At 42.9% G+C, this 18,221-nt stretch overlaps 1 protein-coding gene across 1 annotated transcript in view; it reads left to right on the top strand.

Annotated features, from left to right (window-relative positions):
• The window catches only part of LOC139376736 (FAM20C golgi associated secretory pathway kinase b), a 75,597-nt gene that overhangs the window by 44,103 nt on the left and 13,273 nt on the right, over positions 1–18,221 (top strand). The window lies entirely within an intron of this gene.

Genomic DNA, 18,221 nt, shown 5'->3' with positions numbered 1-18,221 from the left:
AATCAAGACAAAACAAATAGAAAAAGAAACGTAGATCGGTGGCAGCTAGAAAGCCGGTGACGACGACCTCCGAACCTCGCCCGAACAAGGAGAGGCACCAACTTCGGCGGAAGTCGTGACACTGGTAAAACCTATTTTATTCTATGTATTTCTCCAGGATTCACAATGGACTGGATCTTTATACTCAGTAGTTATGAAATCAGACCTTCTTGTTGAATACCTGAAAGTCAACCATTTTTATAGGAGTAATTAAAACATGCTAATAATGGATCTTTGAGTACATCAAAAAAGGTCTGCTATACCTCTACTGGTATCCCATTCCAGACTGAAAATATTTAATTGCCTCAAAAATATATTCTTTAAGTTGGCCTTCACACAGGTCTTTCTGTAAATGTGTTAATTTTACATTATTATTATTAGGAAAGAAATCCTTACAGTTAACACCATTTAGTGGAAATGGAGGAGACTGAAAATAAAATATATGCTTCAAATATTTGTCTTCCTCTTTCAAAATATAATTTGGTGAATCATGGATGACTCCTTCACGAATATCTGTAAATTATTTTTGGTAGCATTTTTATGTTGAAGATTCAAGAAAAATGTGCTTTTTTAACCATTTTCAATCCAATTAGTTTTATTTTTGTAATACATTACACTTGATAATTCTTGAATAAGTACCTCCAATTCTTTTTGTTTTTCCTCAAACCGATTGTGCCTCTATAGTACAATTCCCATTACCATCTACCTGCGCTGTTACTTCCTCCATTTCCTTTATTAGTCTCATCTTTTGACCTAAACTGATTTTATTTTAATGAGTATTGTATTGAATGGCATCTAAAAGTACATTTAAAAGTGTCCCATATAAGGGGATCTGCTGTACCTATGTTATGCAGGAAGAAGTAATTAATTATATTGTCTTAGTTAAGAACAAATTGTCATCCAAAAGGCTTTGATTAAATTTCCAATATCCCCATCCACGTGGAAATTCTGTAAGAGTTATATGGATAATTAGATGGTTGTCACGGGTGTCGTTGGAAGTAGACCAAGGTGCAGCTTTGTGAACGTCCATTTTCTTTTATTTGGTAAATGTCACCAACAAAACAAGAAATAACAACAACCGTGACGCTTACTAGGGCTATAGTGCCACTAACAAAGATAACTACCCACACTGAAAGGAGGGGAAAAGGGGCTACCTAAGTATGCTTCCCAATCAGAGACAACGATAGACAGCTGTCCCTGATTGAGAACCATACCCGGCCAACACATAGAAACACAAATCATAGAAATCAAGGACATAGAATGCCCACCCTGACCAAACCAAAAAGATACATAAAAAAGTATCTCTAAGGTCAGGGCGTGACAATGGGGGTCCGATCGCATTCAGTCTCCTATTAATTATTTTTGTAAACTTTTGATACCAGCAAGAATGAGACTAGGAAGTAATCAAGACAGCTAGCTTGATGAAGCCTCCTCCATGTATATCTCACTACGTCAGGGGTTTTCAGCCTCCATATATCCACTAGTTTTAATGTATCCATGATATTCGTGATCTCCTTAAGTGCTTGCAGGGGATAGTTTGTAGTGTGATTTCCTTTACGATCCATTGAGGTACTTAACTTATTCCCACCATAATAATAGATTAATGCGTTGCTTGTGAGCTCAATAGATTATTATAGATATTTTCAAAGGAGTGTGGATCATCATTATTTGACCCATATGCTGAAGATTAATTAGCCAAATCTGTTTTTGGTGCAGTAGCATATTTAAAAGAATCCATCTTCCTTGAGGATCTGTTTGCACAGTTTGCACAACCAGATCAAAGTTATTAATTAGTATAATCACCCTTTTTGAGTTTCTTTGCCCATGACAAAAATATATTTCTCCCTCCCAGTCTTTTTCCCACCCAACCTCATCTATATTTGTAGAATGATTTTCCTGTAAACAATATACATATTCTCTCTTTTAGCCATTACAATTTTATCTTGCTATACTTATTTCCCCACTTACCATAATGATACCCAAGTTTCAATTATACTTACCACATCCAATATTACCATTAAAAAGCACCATGATGATTGTGTCCATATAGCTGTACCATAATATTCACTGTTAAACATACTGTAGCTGCAACTTTGTAAACCTCCAATTGTCCTAATATTCCACCACTAAAACCTCCCCCGTCAGACCATCTCCCTGACTCACCTTTGCTTCCTAAGGCAAACCATTGGCCGCCAATTGGCGTAGGCCGGAGGGAAATATGGGCAGTCCAATGATAACATAATTCAGTGCAGCCAAACCTTCACTAACACATTCAAAGTGCTACTTTGAGTATTATTATATTATTTATTGACTGACTATGGCTTTTCAAATCACCCAACACTGCTATTTGTAGGGTTGTCATGGCTGTTGAAGGAACTGGACCAAGGTGCAGTGTGGTGAACACACATATTATTTTATTTAGAGAAGACGCCGAACAAGACAATAAACACTACAAAACAAACTGTGACGCTACAGGCTCTGTACCATAAACAAAAGTCAACTTCCCACAAAGACAGGTGGAAAAAGGGCTACCTAAGTAGGGTTCTCAATCAGAGACAACGATAGACAGCTGTCCCTGATTGAAAACCCTAACCGTGCCAAAACATAGAAATACAAATAATAGAACATAGAATACCCACCCCATATCACACACTGACCAAACCAAATAGAGACATAAAAAGGATCTCTAAGGTCAGGGCGTGACAAGGGTTCATTTTAAGTGAATGTTTATTGCATATCAATGAGGGTGCTTTTTCAGAGAACTTACCAAATAACATGGAAAACAGTCAGAAAAAAATCAATAATCACAATAATAGATCATATTAATAGAAATAATAACAGCACAACATTATAAATCCACAGGGGTCTTAAGTAAGATATTAATAAGTAGCACCATTGTTGATACAATGCTACCACTGTAGGTTACTAGGTTCTTCTGAACTGTGTGAACCCTGGTGGAACTATGGGTCTTAGTGCAGTAGTGTAAAGCAGGATCTGAACTGTGTCAACTGTGCTAGAGGATGATGGTCAGTACTTCCTCCAGCTTGGCCAGGCAGGATCCCCAGGGGTAGCCTAGCACTGGAGACACTCATCAAACTGCAATTTACAACGGAAGCTCACTGGAAGCGGAAGTTTAGCTTTGTCTCTGTCTGTGTGCGTGTGTTAGTGTGTGTGTGTAACAGTTCTCATCATCCCAAATGACAAGGGAAGACTAGTGCCACGAGTTCACAATTCCTCGTTCTTTTCTCCCTCTTCCATCTCTGCTGAATTACTTTCACATGTTCACAGATGCAATATGATTCTCCTGAGCTCACTGAGTCTGTCTGGAAGTTCATTTACTCTCTGACTGAGCTGGTTTATGGACTGGAGGACAAGGGCAGCATGTGTGAGCTAGTATTGTCCAACAACATTTTGCACTATGTGTCAATGCACTACATGACCGTGCGCTTGTGTGTGCGTGCATCGGGGCTGGGATCAATTTTAATTGAAGGCAGTCAATTCAGGAAGTGGTTTTTAGAAAATGTCAAATTAAAAATAGCTTCTACTCATCAGTTTACTGAGAAGTCATAGAAAATAAATGCCATTTTGTCACGGTATGAATTGACCTCAGCCTTGGCGTGTGTGTGACTGGCCCACGCAGCTGCTACGAAGATACATTTTGCCTCTGTCCCTCGACACAGACAGTGTGTCTGTCTGTCTCTGGCTCCGTCCATTAAGCCAGGCCAAGCAGAGCTGTGTAATCTGAAGGAATGGACTGCCCCTGGCACTCTGACATTATGACTGTGTCATCATTAACCGCCTGCCCGGAATAGCCAGTTGAAGTGTGTGCGTGTGTATTCACAAAGGAGGCCTGGATGGCTGTATGACTGAGGGCTCCACTCAAATGGCACAAATGATGGTTCTTCTATTGGCAGCTCCCAAGTTATCCCATTAACCAACCCCCTCCCTGGCCCTCAGAATGCCCTTAGAGAATCATCCCACCACTCAGTAGAGTTGTGCTCCTCTCTGCAGCTTAGCTCTCATGCCTACATTTTCCTTTCTTCTCCTCTCCTCTCATCCTCTGCCGCTCCTCTTCTCTCTCAGGAGATTCTCCCTCTGCTCTCCAGACATAGCTAAACCCATCAGACCCCAGCTGAGAGGAATGGAACAGATCGGTTCCAGACAGTTACTCATCCTAAGCTTGTGTTAAAATGCCCCTGTATATAGTATGTGTAGTCTAGCTGGCCTAGCAGAGAGTCGCTGTTCATACACTTTCCATCCCCTTAGATGTATCTCATTTCTACCACTTGAACTACAGGAAGTACAAGGCTGCATCGTTCTAATTGTTTTCTCCTCCATTCCCCCTTGAAACAATAGGATCCAGCCTCTTACAGGAAGAAGCACCTGTTGTTTATGTCATATCATCACTGTAAAGCCTTCAAATTAAATTCTGGATCTCGAAGCCAGTTCCACTGCTTTTTTTCATTATTCCCCTCTAATCAGAGATTGATTTGGACCTGGGACACCAGGTGGGTGTATTTCATTATCAGGTAGAACATAATACGTGACCTTAATTCATCAATGAAGTGCAAGGGTGGAGTGAAAACTCACAGACACTCGCCCAATGTGAAATGAGTTTGACATGTGATGTGGAGCATCAATGTAGGGTGTCCACCTACTCTGCCCAGAGTGGGTGAAAACACGCTTTGGTGATGTAATTTCACTTCCTTATGCTATAAAATACATTTTACGAAGACAAATATGATTCTGAATGTTCTGAATTGTTCAGTTGGGTCTTTCTCTAACATATCATTCAAATTATAACCAAAACATCTGATTTCGTAACCTAATACATCTGACAATAAGCACCGTGCTCTGTAGACAGAGCGGTGCCGCTTCTCGCAGTGACTTTTGAGGATTTTACATGTTGTGGTTATCAGCAACGTTGTTTCCGCGGGTCGCAAGAAGCTAAATTAACACGCCATGAGCTGAATCAAATGTAAAAAGGCTTGAAAATGAAAGCTTGCAGTAAGCTTTGTGCTCCGTTGACATTTCAGAGATCCGCTTGGTTTTCAGAGAAATCTTCTAAAAATAACAGGAATTTCGCATTAAATGAAACTCGTATACTAAAATATAAAAATACTACATGTCATGTCTCAAAATCGATATCTATCTTACCTCTGTATTGTTTTATGTCCTCCAGATTCGAGAACAAAGATGACGAGTTCAACGGTGAGCCTGTCGGTTTGCCTTAATTCTTACATAGTATCCAGCCTAGCTGACGCAATGCTATTTTCCTGTTTGTGACCACTTTTCTAGCACTTCTCTCTCTGGCCTCCATTGATTTAGTCACTCTAATATTGGCCATCCTACAAAGGGTTTATGAAAGAGACATGAGGTTTCGACCATTCGTTTTCTTAGAGTATCTACACAAGGAACATATTATTTCAACCATCAGTAAAAAGGATGCATTTTTGATTGGACACCTTATCACTGAGTGTTAGACAGCCTTGTTCGCTTCTCTGTAGTGTGAGAAGAGAGTGAGGTCAGTAGTGATTTTCACATATTAGCCTGGTGCAGGAAAACCATCCATTACCCAACACAATTAAAACATAATTGGCTGGGCGGCACGTTGAGAGGGAGGAAGCTGAACAATCCCTGTATATTTTTCTCCCCGCTCACCCCTCTCTCTCACTCTCTTTCTCTCTCTCACTCTTAATCCTTCTCGCTTTTTCACAAACATTCCTCTCACTTCGTCTCCCTCTCCCCTCCCTCCTCCAAACCTACAGTCAGGTCCTAAAATATTGGCACCGTTGATAAGGATTAGCAAAAATAGATCTCTTTGGCCACACACACCAGTAGTGAGTTTTGGCGTCAAAATGAGAAAGCATGAGCAGAAAATAACCCCATACCTACTGGTAAATATGGGGGTGCATCTTTGATGTTATGGGGATATTTTGCTCCCACTGGTTCTTCGGCCCTTGTTAAGGCATCATGAACTTTACAGTACCAGGATATTTTAGTCATAAACCTGTTTGCCGCCAGGAGGCTGAAACTTGGCCGCAAGTGGATCTTCCAGCAGGACAATAACCCCGAGCACACATCAAAATCCACAAAGAAAGGTTTCATTGACCACAAAATCAACATTTTGCAATGGTTTGAATTGAAGAGGGCAGTCCATACGCGCAGACAAAGGATTGATGGTTAAGGGCTTGTAAGTTGGCATTTCACTATTTGGCGCATGTGACAAATAACATTGGATTTGATTTGATGTCAAGGATCTGGAAAGATTCTGTATGGAGGAACGATCTAACATTCCTCCCAATGTGTTCTCCAATTTCATTTAAAAAAAATGTATCCTCGCAAGGCGTATTGAAAACAGGGGTGCCAATAATTTTGACCCATATCTTTTTCTGAGCAATTGTATTAGTATAAAACAATATAATAAAAAACTTTGGAGCATACAATATAGCTCAGTCTTTTTTGCTCATCTTTATCAAGGGTTCCAGTCATTGCAAATCCCACTCATCACAACGACCATCAGCCTGGGATCTCCAGAACACTCTGAACACTCTTCCTTCCCGGTAGCTAATGTCGTCTAGAAGGTAGTGCTGCCTTCCTAGAAATGATTTCCGCCCAGCGATGCCGAGGCAGAGGGGAACGTGAATAATGAATGCATAAAACACTCAATCCTGCCCACCCTGGACATGTATAGTACCCAGAATCGTCCTGTGCTGTTAAGGTTTTGGGGCAGATGAAGCATGCTGTGGGCACACAAGGGGGGAGAGGTGAGAGTGAGAGTGAGTGAGAGAGAGAGAGAGAGAGAGAGTGAGTGAGTGAGTGAGAGCGAGAGAAAGAGAGAGATGTGCTACGTGATCAGAGTGATAATAGAGAATACCAGACCTGATAATTAGCAGTAATTGCTGTAAAGGGAAACATTCGTTTAACTTCTGGATTGTGTAGGCGATGGGTTTATGTGGTTAAGTTATTATTATTATCTTAGCTACGCCAGAAGAACATGCTACTACAAAGTAGTCTTTGCTGTTTATAGTTTGATGCAATAAGTATGCATAAGTAGCTGATTCTTCTCCTATACTTGTTTATTGTTCCTGCATCAACAAGTAAGTACATAAAATTATAACTTTTATATTTTATTATGCCAAAAGTAGCAGACTAAACTCCACTCCGTGGTGAATGAAGTTTCTGATGAACTCCACCAACGGAGTGGAGCAGAGACCAGGCTTTGTGGACTATAGCTCCGACTACATCGATTCGCCCAAGATCAATACTCCAAACCATTTATTCTGAAATGCCAACCTTGTACCTATGTTTGGCCTCTTAGTTCTGTGCCTTTCTTTGTTTGTTCGAATCCATACATTTCAGTAAATGCTGTTGCTCTAAGATGGCGACAGCGCAAATGCGCGTGTGCTAATTGAATCTCAACAAGGAAATAGTCGGTGGTTGTACAGTATTTGATTAACATTTTATTGAAAAGGCATTGATTTCAGCAACAACAACAAAAAAGTCACGCAACTACAGAGGACAAACCTAGGTACAAGGTTGGCATTTCAGAATGATCCTTTTTTAACTATTGACCTTGGGCTAATCAGTGTAGTCGAAGCTAAATTCCACAAAGCCTGGTCTCTGCTCCACTCCGTTGGTTGAGTTCATCAGGAACGTCCTTCATCACGGAGTGGAGTTTAGTTCACTATGTTAAAAGTAGACTCGTCGGAGTAGAGAAAATAGATTTAGTAGGTAGATTTACGTTTAAACCAGCGTAGAGCCATGGCCCCTGTGTTATTGTACTGTAGGGTTGACAGTAGAACTAGCACTCTTCAAAGCTCTCAATCAGACAGAGGGCTCGTCTACTGAGGAGGGAGGGAGGGCAGGCAGGCGGGCAGGCAGGCAGGAGGGAGGGAGGGAGACAGAGGGAGAGGTAGGAAAGTGAAGGCCTGCTCACTTGGTGGGTGTCCATTAAGAACAGATAATAGCTTATAGTTTCACAGAGATCACTCTAACAACCTTTTGTCAGTGTAGAACCACTTTCTGAATGCTAGAGTTTCAAAAAAGAGGGATTTAGCCAGTCTATGCAAAAAAGAGCACCAAGCAATTTGAGAGTGAATTATTTTGAGAAGCGTATAGCCTACAACTATCTTTTAGATTTGCTATTGAATTTCGAAAAAGGACCATTCAAGATAATAAGATGGATTCTGATCATCAAGTGTTTGTTTTGGCAGCAATGCTCTTCAAAATGAATCACCTTCTGAATGAGCTCATGGGACAAAGACCAGAGACCATTCCATTCAACTTAACTTCCAAATGTGGTTTGGGTACATACTGTAGCTAATACAGTCAAGATAAACAACACTACCTTCAGAGGCATGGTCGGACCCCCCCAGAGATTTACTACAACCCAAACCTCAGAGGGCAATTCTAATTATAAACAACAATAGCAGTGGGGGTTGTCCTTATCCTGCATTGCAGTAACTGGGATAACAATAGTCAATTCCAATTATGTGAAAAGGGTGATTATGTTATTGTCACAGAAGCAAACTGAACATTTAAGTAGATGCATGGATGCTCGGTGATTGTTGACATCAATCTTGGAGCTAGGAACACAAGCATTTCACTGCGCCCGCTATAACATCTGCTAAATATGTGAATGACCAATACAATTTGATTTGATTTGAAAATCAACCTGATCTTCAGCAAGAAAAAATGAACCTTTGACATTGTGATAGGTTGAAGCAGGTGTTATGGAAGTGTGAATCCATTAATCAATACAATATAGAAGGTCTAACTAGAACAGCACCAGTAGCTATTCTACCTTCACTATTCTACATTAACTATTCTATGTTCACAAGTCTACCATCGCAAATCTACCTTCGCAATTCTACCATCACAAATCTGCCTTCGCTATTCTACCTTTCTCTATTTTACCTGTGCTATTCTACCTGTGCTATTCTACCTTTCTCTATTCTACCCGTGCTATTCTACCTTTCTATATTTTACCTGTGCTATTCTACCTTTCTCTATTTTACCTGTGCTATTCTACCTTTCTCTATTTTACCTGTGCTATTCTACCTGTGTTATTCTACCTGTGCTATTCTACCTGTGCTATTCTTCATTTGCTATTCTACCTTCGCTCGCAATCTGATGTCAAGCTCCATGTTCAATACAATGGAGACTCAGTCACATTTGCTAAACTGGGCTCTCCTTAAAAAAAAACCTTTAGCTCTTGGAGTCCCATGCAGGAAAAGCTAGACTAGAATAGCTTGCAAGGACATTATTTATTTTGAGCATTTCTTTTATCGATAGACTATTCGAAGAGGGATGCATGCTCCTTTTTGCTGAATGTTAAATACAGCAGCCAGAGAAAGAAGCGGTAGGCTAATAACATTAGGGGAAATATTATGAAAGGTATATGAGTCAGCCTACCGATTATACAAATAGGCTCTATTATATTTCGAAATTACATTCGCTAGCCTATACTTGTAACTTTGTAGGTCACGTGCTGCACCAGAATCACATGTTCTCTTCTGCTTTACCATGGTTTGAACGATGTGCATAATTCCAGTCCATATAATACAGTATATTTTTATTTAATCTTTATTTAACGAGGCAAGTCAGTTAAGACACATTCTTATTTACAGTGACGGCCTACCCCGGCCAAACCCGGACGATGCTGGGTCAATTGTGCACCGCCCTATGGGACTCCCAATCACGGCCGGTTGTGATACAGCCTGGAATCAAACCAGGGTCTGTAGTGATGCCTCTAGCACTGAGATGCAGTGCCTTAGACCACTGCGCCACAGTACAGTCATATAGTTCACACAAAGATTAGCCTACTGGAGCTAGATTCATTTATTTACCCAAGAGAGCATATAGCTAGCAACATCTATGGGCTTTCATGTTTTTCTGCCGTGCGTAATGTGCAGTAGATAATCATATAGGCTATGTATTTGATAACAGCAAAATAATTTGGCCTTCTTTAGGCTTTGGGTCATTAAATGTATTTAATGTATGGCTCATCAGGCTCAGATAGCATCTGGTTTGAATGTTCATGCTGATCAAAGCTTTAATCAAATCCAGATATTTATATGCTTTACAGTGCTTTTGAATGACACTTCCAGGAAATACCGGGTTACCATAGGAAAAGTGATTTATTCTCGGGATGTAACCTTTGCAAAATACCTGGAAAATATTAAACCTTAGCCAGCATCCCCGTGGAATGCTTTTGACACCTTGTAGAGTCCATGCCCTGACAAATTGAGGCTGTTTTGACAGCAAAAGGGGGGGGGGGTGCAACTCAATATTAGGAACTCAATGTTTAGTATACTCTGTGTATAGATGAAATCAGTACTTTGAGTGTATTATTCCGTATGGCGGAAATTCAATTAAAACCGATGTTTCACACCTTTATGAATTAAAAGCAGTCTTATCTCTTGAAAAATAAATGCCCCGTCATTGAGGATAACCTGGTTAAATAATGTATTGAACGTAGTTAACTCTGCATCAGAATAGAGTTGAAGCCCAGGTGCTGTGGACTAAAAATCATCTCCCTGAAAACAGGCCGTGAGAGGATTATTATTCCCTGATGATGAAATGAAATAGAAACCTACAATTTAATACAACACTCCTTTTAATTTTGAAGGCAGTGGTACAACAATGTGTTGATTCCACACTTCACTCTGCGACATCATTTATTCACGCGCGTTATTCCTTAAAATGACAGGAATACCTACACCTTCATGTTTCACGCCTTTTATAATGAATTAGTTTTTTTTTTTTATGAGCACTTCATTCTGCATCCCCTGTGGGGTTAGTTATATAATATCCTTTAGGTGTTAGAACTAGCACCATCAAGCCCTCCAGCTCTCTTTACCAGCCCCACAGTGGAGCCTCATCTCTGGGCTGAGAGACACTCCACACTCTGCCTCTTTACGTCACCGGGTTGGATGTTATTAGCCTTTTTTAAATGCTTAGTTGCGTTCTCAAGCCCAGTTTTTTTTATTAATCAAATACATTTTAATTAAATGGAAGCCCTGTATAATTTCCTGGTGGCTTTGATGATGATGCACTGGAAATGGAGTGAGAGGAGTTATTATGAGTTTCGGAGAAATATTGCAGGCTTCAGTAAGACACTGAAGTGTGCTGTTTTATGTTGGACGGTTTGCTGATGTTGAGGTTTGAAATACACAGGACTGAAAGCTATAAATAATATGCAGTTATAGCCATCACTGAACAGGACAGCATAGACCTGAGCTCTGTCTGTATATTGAGAGAGAGAAGAGATGTCATGTATTCTAGTGCTGTTGCTGCTTATAGTGCATCTCTCAATTTGAGCCAATTAATCCTGCAGCACCAGGAAATGTGATTTTTTTGTAATGTGGACTATAATGAATGGACATTTTTGTAGGAGTTGATACACTTTTCGTTAGGACAAATCAGGTCTCAGATTTCAAAGTGGAAATTACAAACTTGAGAAGTCTTTTTAAAACTAAAATTCACAACAAGTTTGAATTTTCTGCTTTTCAGGAAAATTCTCAGCAATAAAATAGTGATCAAATGAAGACCCTACATCTGTAGATACTGTTGCCTCTTTAGGGAGATGGGAGGTGGGTGGCATGATGAGCTGCTATACCAGTTCACTGTTGTCCCTGGCTGTGATGTGATTTGAGGATCTGAAAGGTTGAGGATGGAGATGGAGATTGAGGAAGGCTGTCAGCGGCAGCTCTAGTGAGCGGTAAATCTGTCCCAGATTATGTATCGATGATTGATCCCTCTTTATGGCCTGTTGATGTAGCTGCCTGCCTTGGTATTTACAGGATGTCATTACAACAGGGCCTGGTAGGGGAGGTAGAGGAGGATTGTAGTGAAGGATATTAGGATATGCCCGTCAGTTGATCTACTGTGTGTGTGTGTGTGTGTGTGTGTGTGTGTGTGTGTGTGTGTGTGTGTGTGTGTGTGTGTGTGTGTGTGTGTGTGTGTGTAGGATTACAGATCTCATCCTGTATTGCTTTGCAGGTGCAGGATATGTCAGTCCCTTAGCTGTCTCTTGCTGTCATCTTGAAAGCCTCTCAATAACACAATAACACTGACATGCAGTTCTGAGTTCTCCTGTGTTCGCCTTGCAGAGGAAAAACACATTTCATGGTGTCTTGCCACACACATTTACCCTCTATTAACTGTTTCAAACAGGGATTTCCATGTAGGTCTTTTATATAAACGCAGGCCTTTTGAAATGGCTGCAATGTAACTGACTGAATGTTTATTCTAAGGAGTTTGGTGGTTTAATTCAAAGGGAGGGATATTTCCATCTATTACCCCCCAAGCAAGGTCTAAGAATCTCCAATAGCCCCCAGACTAGTAGTTATTAGTGTTTAACCCGTTGTTTAAATAGCTTAGGAAGTAGACACACAAAAGCACTGCCTGGTGTTTTAGAAGGGAGCTGGGTCAAAAGGTAATGCAGAGAGCTGCCCTGTCAGTCTTCTCGTGTTGACTCTCCTGTCATCTCCAGTCTCTGTACTGTGTGAGAGTGAAACACACATACCCCCGCTGGGCCTTGAGAAAACAGCTGTCTCCAAAGCCACAAGCCACGCTCTTCCTTTCAGCCTCTCCCTCTCCATACAGTACCCTCCACAGCCACACACAGCCTCTCCTCAGCCAGCTGCTTCCTTTCAGCCTCTTCCTCTCTCTTCAACCAGCCTCTTCCTTTCAGCCTCTTCCTCTCTCTTCAACCAGCCTCTTCCTTTCAGCCTCTTCCTCTCTCTTCAACCAGCCTCTTCCGTTCAGCCTCTTCTTCTCTCCACAGCCATTCCTTTCAGCCTCTTCCTCTCTCCACAGCCAGTCTTCCTTTCAGCCTCTTCCTCTCTCTTCCATTCAGCCTCTTCCATTCAGCCTCTTCCTTTCAGCCTCTTCCTTTCAGCCTCTTCCTCTCTCCACAGCCAGTCTTCCGTTCAGCCTCTTCTTCTCTCCACAGCCAGTCTTCCTTTCAGCCTCTTCCTCTCTATTAAACCAGCCTCTTCCATTCAGCCTCTTCCTCTCTCTTCAACCAGCCTCTTCCGTTCAGCCTCTTCCTCTCTCTTCAACCAGCCTCTTCCGTTCAGCCTCTTCTTCTCTCCACAGCCAGTCTTCCTTTCAGCCTCTTCCTCTCTCCACAGCCAGTCTTCCTTTCAGCCTCTTCCTCTCTCTTCAACCAGCCTCTTCCTTTCAGCCTCTTCCTCTCTCCTCAACCAGCCTCTTCCTTTCAGCCTCTTCCTCTCTCCTCAACCAGCCTCTTCCTTTCAGCCTCTTCCTCTCTCCTCAACCAGCCTCTTCCTTTCAGCCTTTTCCTCTCTCCTCAACCAGCCTCTTCCTTTCAGCCTCTTCCTCTCTCCACAGCCAGTCTTCCTTTCAGCCTCTTCCTCTCTCTTCAACCAGCCTCTTCCTTTTAGCCTCTTCCTCTCTCCTCAACCAGCCTCTTCCTTTCAGCCTCTTCCTCTCAGCCTCTTCCTCTCTCCTCAACCAGCCTCTTCCTTTCAGCCTCTTCTTCTCTCCACAGCCAGTCTTCCATTCAGCCTCTTCTCTCCACAGCGTCTTCCATTCAGCCTCTTCCTCTCTCCACAGCCATTCTTCCATTCAGCCTCTTCCTCTCTCCACAGCCATTCTTCCATTCAGCCTCTTCCTCTCTCCACAGCCATTCTTCCATTCAGCCTCTTCCTCTCTCCAACCAGCCTCTTCCTTTCAGCCTCTTCCTCTCTCTTCAACCAGCCTCTTCCTTTCAGCCTCTTCCTCTCTCCTCAACCAGCCTCTTCCTTTCAGCCTCTTCCTCTCTCCTCAACCAGCCTCTTCCTTTCAGCCTCTTCCTCTCTCCACAGCCAGTCTTCCATTCAGCCTCTTCTTCTCTCCACAGCCAGCCTTCCATTCAGCCTCTTCTTCTCTCCACAGCCAGCCTTCCTTTCAGCCTCTTCCTCTCTCCACAGCCAGTCTTCCTTTCAGCCTCTTCCTCTCTCCACAGCCAGTCTTCCTTTCGGCCTCTTCCTCTCTCCACAGCCAGGCTTCCTTTCGGCCTCTTCCTCTCTCCACAGCCAGTCTTCCATTCAGCCTCTTCTTCTCTCCACAGCCAGTCTTCCATTCAGCCTCTTCTTCTCTCCACAGCCAGCCTTCCATTCAGCCTCTTCTTCTCTCTTCAACCAGCCTCTTCCATTCAGCCTCTTCTTCTCTCCACAGCCAGCCTTCCTTTCAGCCTCTTCTTCTCTCCTGTAACGATTGTCTTCGGGTGAAAGAGAGGAGGACCAAAATGCAGAGTGATGATTATCCATATTTAATAGTAAACTTAAACAATGAACAAAAACAACAAACCGACAAAAATGAACGAAGACGAAACAGTCCCGTACCGTGAACACTAACACTGGAAACAGGAACAATCACCCACAAAATACCCACAGAATATGGCTGCCTAAATATGGTTCCCAATCAGAGACAACGATAGACAGCTGCCTCTAATTGAGAACCAATCTAGGCAACCATAGACATACAAAAACACCTAGATAGGAAACACCCCCATAAACATACAAAACCCCTAGACAGTACAAACACCCTAGATGAGACAAAAACACATACATCACCCATGTCACACCCTGGCCTAACCAAAATAACAAAGAAAACAAAGAATACTAAGTTCAGGGTGTGACATCTCCACAGCCAGTCTTCCTTTCAGCCTCTTCCTCTCTCCACAGCCAGTCTTCCTTTCAGCCTCTTCCTCTCTCCACAGCCACAGCCTTTAACCATTCTCCCTCTGAGCTGTGGGATCTGAGGCATCAGGGGGGAACTGAGGAGCGCTGGAGGGTCTTTACTGCTCTTAGAGAGACAGACGCACATATACACACACACACACACACACACACACACACACACACACACACACACACACACACACACACACACACACACACACACACACACACATCTGGACCACTGTGTAGGAGTTGTTAAAAAAGGCCACGGGTGTGTGCTTTGGCTAACAGTCCCTCAGTGGAATTTTTACTGCCTAGCTGAGTACCTGTCCACACACTGCCTCTCCCTCACATAAACAAGACGGGGCAGACTGGAGCGCACTCAAGGCCACAGCCTCCTCCTCCTCCTCTTCTTCTCTTCACTACTCTACTCCTCTCATTCTGACCCAGTCAGTACATACACGCACTGCTCGCTACGCCACCATTGTCTGTCTGAGCATTTAATCAGTATGAGACACACCAGCCCGCGGAGCAGGACACCATATAGTGGTCATGTACACTAGATAACCTCTCCCATTTCAACTCTGTTTTCCAATGTGGTTTTGGGGAAAGATACACTTAGAAATGAGGCGCCTCGTTTCCAACGCAACAGCATGATTATGTTTGCATTATATTTTTAGTCATTGCTCTCATAAAAACCAAACGCTGCTTTTGTAGACAGATAAGTCACCATCAGCCATTAGGGAGGACCTTTCCAATGACCCTCCCTCAAGATGTGTGTTGCCTTTCTCCTGTGATCAGCTCTGACGTCAGGCCTGGTGCTCCAGTGGCCACCTCCTCACCTGTAGGCTCAAAGTCCCTGTGGTCTCTCTACTGTAGTGCTGTGTGTCTGTTTACAGGGGGCTCAATGTATGTCTGGGAATACAGCTCAACACCTCCCCCAAGAGCTAGAGAGGTTATAGAAATGTATTGTGTAGAACAGATGTGATTCTCTGACATATACAATAGGGACTTACTCTACGCATGCCATGTTCTATCTGCAGTATTATGAATATGTAGCCTTACTAAACAGGCCCCAGAAGGACACCATGTTCTATCTGCAGCATTGTGAATAGGTAGCCTTACTAAACAGGCCCCAGAAGGACACTCCTCATCTTGTGTGTCTGTTTGACAGATGCTAGATGACACATAGTGGACTCAGCCTTTACATGCTCCTCTAGGGAGAAGTGATGCCCTTGTCCTTTTACTCTTTAAGTCCTTTACACAGTTGTTCTGCCACATCTCATCTACGGTTTACTGGAGCCCACAGTAAGTATACACTTATGGTTGCCAAAATGACTTTGGGACAATGTGACTTCTCTGCCACTGGTCTGTTCTTTGTTGTTCTGTCAGTGAGAGAGGTCAGGTATGAGATGTAGTGTACAGTAATGCCTATGGTTTTCCTGTTGCGTACGGCTACTATTCTCACACTCCAGTGTTTGCAGACAAACTGCAGACCTATTGGCTGCTCTGTCCCTCCAAGCCGCCATGCTGCCAAGAAGCTGTCTAACCCTGGAGTGTAAACTATGTGTTTACCCCCTCCTTCAGGGTCATACACGAGTGTGTGTGTGTGTGTGTGTGTGTGTGTGTGTGTGTGTGTGTGTGTAGCTCCAGTTGTACTGTATGTAAAGACAGAAAACTCAGCAGCAGAGTGACCAATAAACTTTGATTTGATTTGACAATCCCCTTCTCCCTCTCTCTATCTTTCTCTTCAGGCCGAGGTGTAATACCATGCTCCAGATGGATAGCTTTATTGGCATTTGAATTAGATGTGTATCATAGTAATTACCCAGCCTTCCTGCCTCTGGGCGAGCCACTCATTGACAAAACCGTGTCAACACCGGATCATCTCTGGCCCCGGAGTAGACAATAAGAGGGGAGGAACACACACTTACACACACATCATGCATGCACACTCTCACTCACACACACACACACACACACACACATGGGCACATACACACACACACACACACACACACACACACACACACACACACACACACGCATGGGCACATACACACAGTGTCAGGGGACCATAAGTTCACACAGTGAAAACATGGTGTGTATTCTGTTGTACAGAAATGGAATCTAAGCTTTTGTTCTGTCTCACACGGAAAATAATGTATTAGGAATGTGTGAGGTATGATTGGATTTCCAGGAGCCTGAATGACCTTGAATCACAGGACTGAATGTTTGCCTAAAGAAAAGGTGTTGAAGGCCAGTAGGCCTACTGTGCTGGTACAGTAACTTGTGTCTTCTAATTCCTGAGATGTATTAGATATTCTGTAATGTAGTAAATCTATCAGTTATGATCATAACCAAACACCCTACGTAGACCTAAACACAGTAGCTTTTTCACTGTTGCTATTCTCATCAGGCAAAAACAGTCTGTTTCAATTTAACAGTCCCTGTAGAGTCTTCTTGGAAGGAGAAGATATCATCTGCAGGCTGACTGGCCTTTGAGGATCGAGGGAGAGAGATCGAGGGAGAGAGATCGAGGGAGAGAGATCGAGGGAGAGAGATTGAGGGAGAGAGATTGAGGGAGAGAGATCGAGGGGGAGAGAAAGAGGGGGAGAGAAAGAGAGAGAACTGAGTAAAGAAGGGAGGAAGGAGGGGAAAGGAAGCGTTAGTAGAGAGTTAGGAATGCGTTGTGGAGTGTTCCAGGGTTCCTGGTGAGTTATTTAATGGTCGGTGCATATGTTAGCCTCACAGCTGGGGAGAAACAATCACAGACAGCTGAGGGCTACAGAGAGAGAGAGGATGAGGTATGAGGGGGGAGAGCGTGTGAGGAAGAAAGGGAGAATAGAGAGACGAAGAGAAGTGCTTGAGGTAGGAAGAAAGAGAGAGGGAGGGTGAGAGAGTGACGAGGAAGAGAGAGAGCAGAGCGCATTGCCTTGCCAAGATAAGAATCTGTTTCCAATCCTCCTCTCCTCTGCTCACTACCTCTCCTCAGCTGATGAGATACGGCCTGCAGAGTAGGTATGGATGTGGAGGGGGCTGCAGACCCATTTCTCCTGAAATGGTATTTTGTTTTGTTCTTCTGAAGCTTATGTAAAACAACAGAGGCATGTGTGAGAAACGTCATTGATTTTACAGTGATGGAAAAGTCCCATCTCAGCTACATTCCTTCTATTAGTCAGCAAAATACCCTGATTACACTTAGATGTTGGATGTCTTGTGGTATGTTTTCTCCATGAGTGCCTGAGTTCATGAACTGCAGTTCAACTTGCTACCGTGTCTGTTCTGAAAAACATCACTTCTGAGTCAGCTCGTTGACAATCTACAGGTAACAAAGTGTCTGTTTGTATTTCTTCACCTTCAATGCCTTTGACTTCTTTGCACTTCGGTCGGTCCGGTCTGTTGGGCCCTGTGAGAGGGTTAAGCAGTCAGAATGTGTGTGGAATCCAGGGAGGATCATGGGACTCCAGAAATAGTTAAAGTACA

Source organism: Oncorhynchus clarkii, chromosome 20 (assembly GCF_045791955.1).
Source record: "Oncorhynchus clarkii lewisi isolate Uvic-CL-2024 chromosome 20, UVic_Ocla_1.0, whole genome shotgun sequence".
Taxonomy (NCBI): Eukaryota; Metazoa; Chordata; class Actinopteri; order Salmoniformes; family Salmonidae; genus Oncorhynchus; species Oncorhynchus clarkii.
The sequence above is the reverse complement of the archived record's forward strand: the minus strand, read 5'-3'. Positions and strand labels throughout refer to the sequence as shown.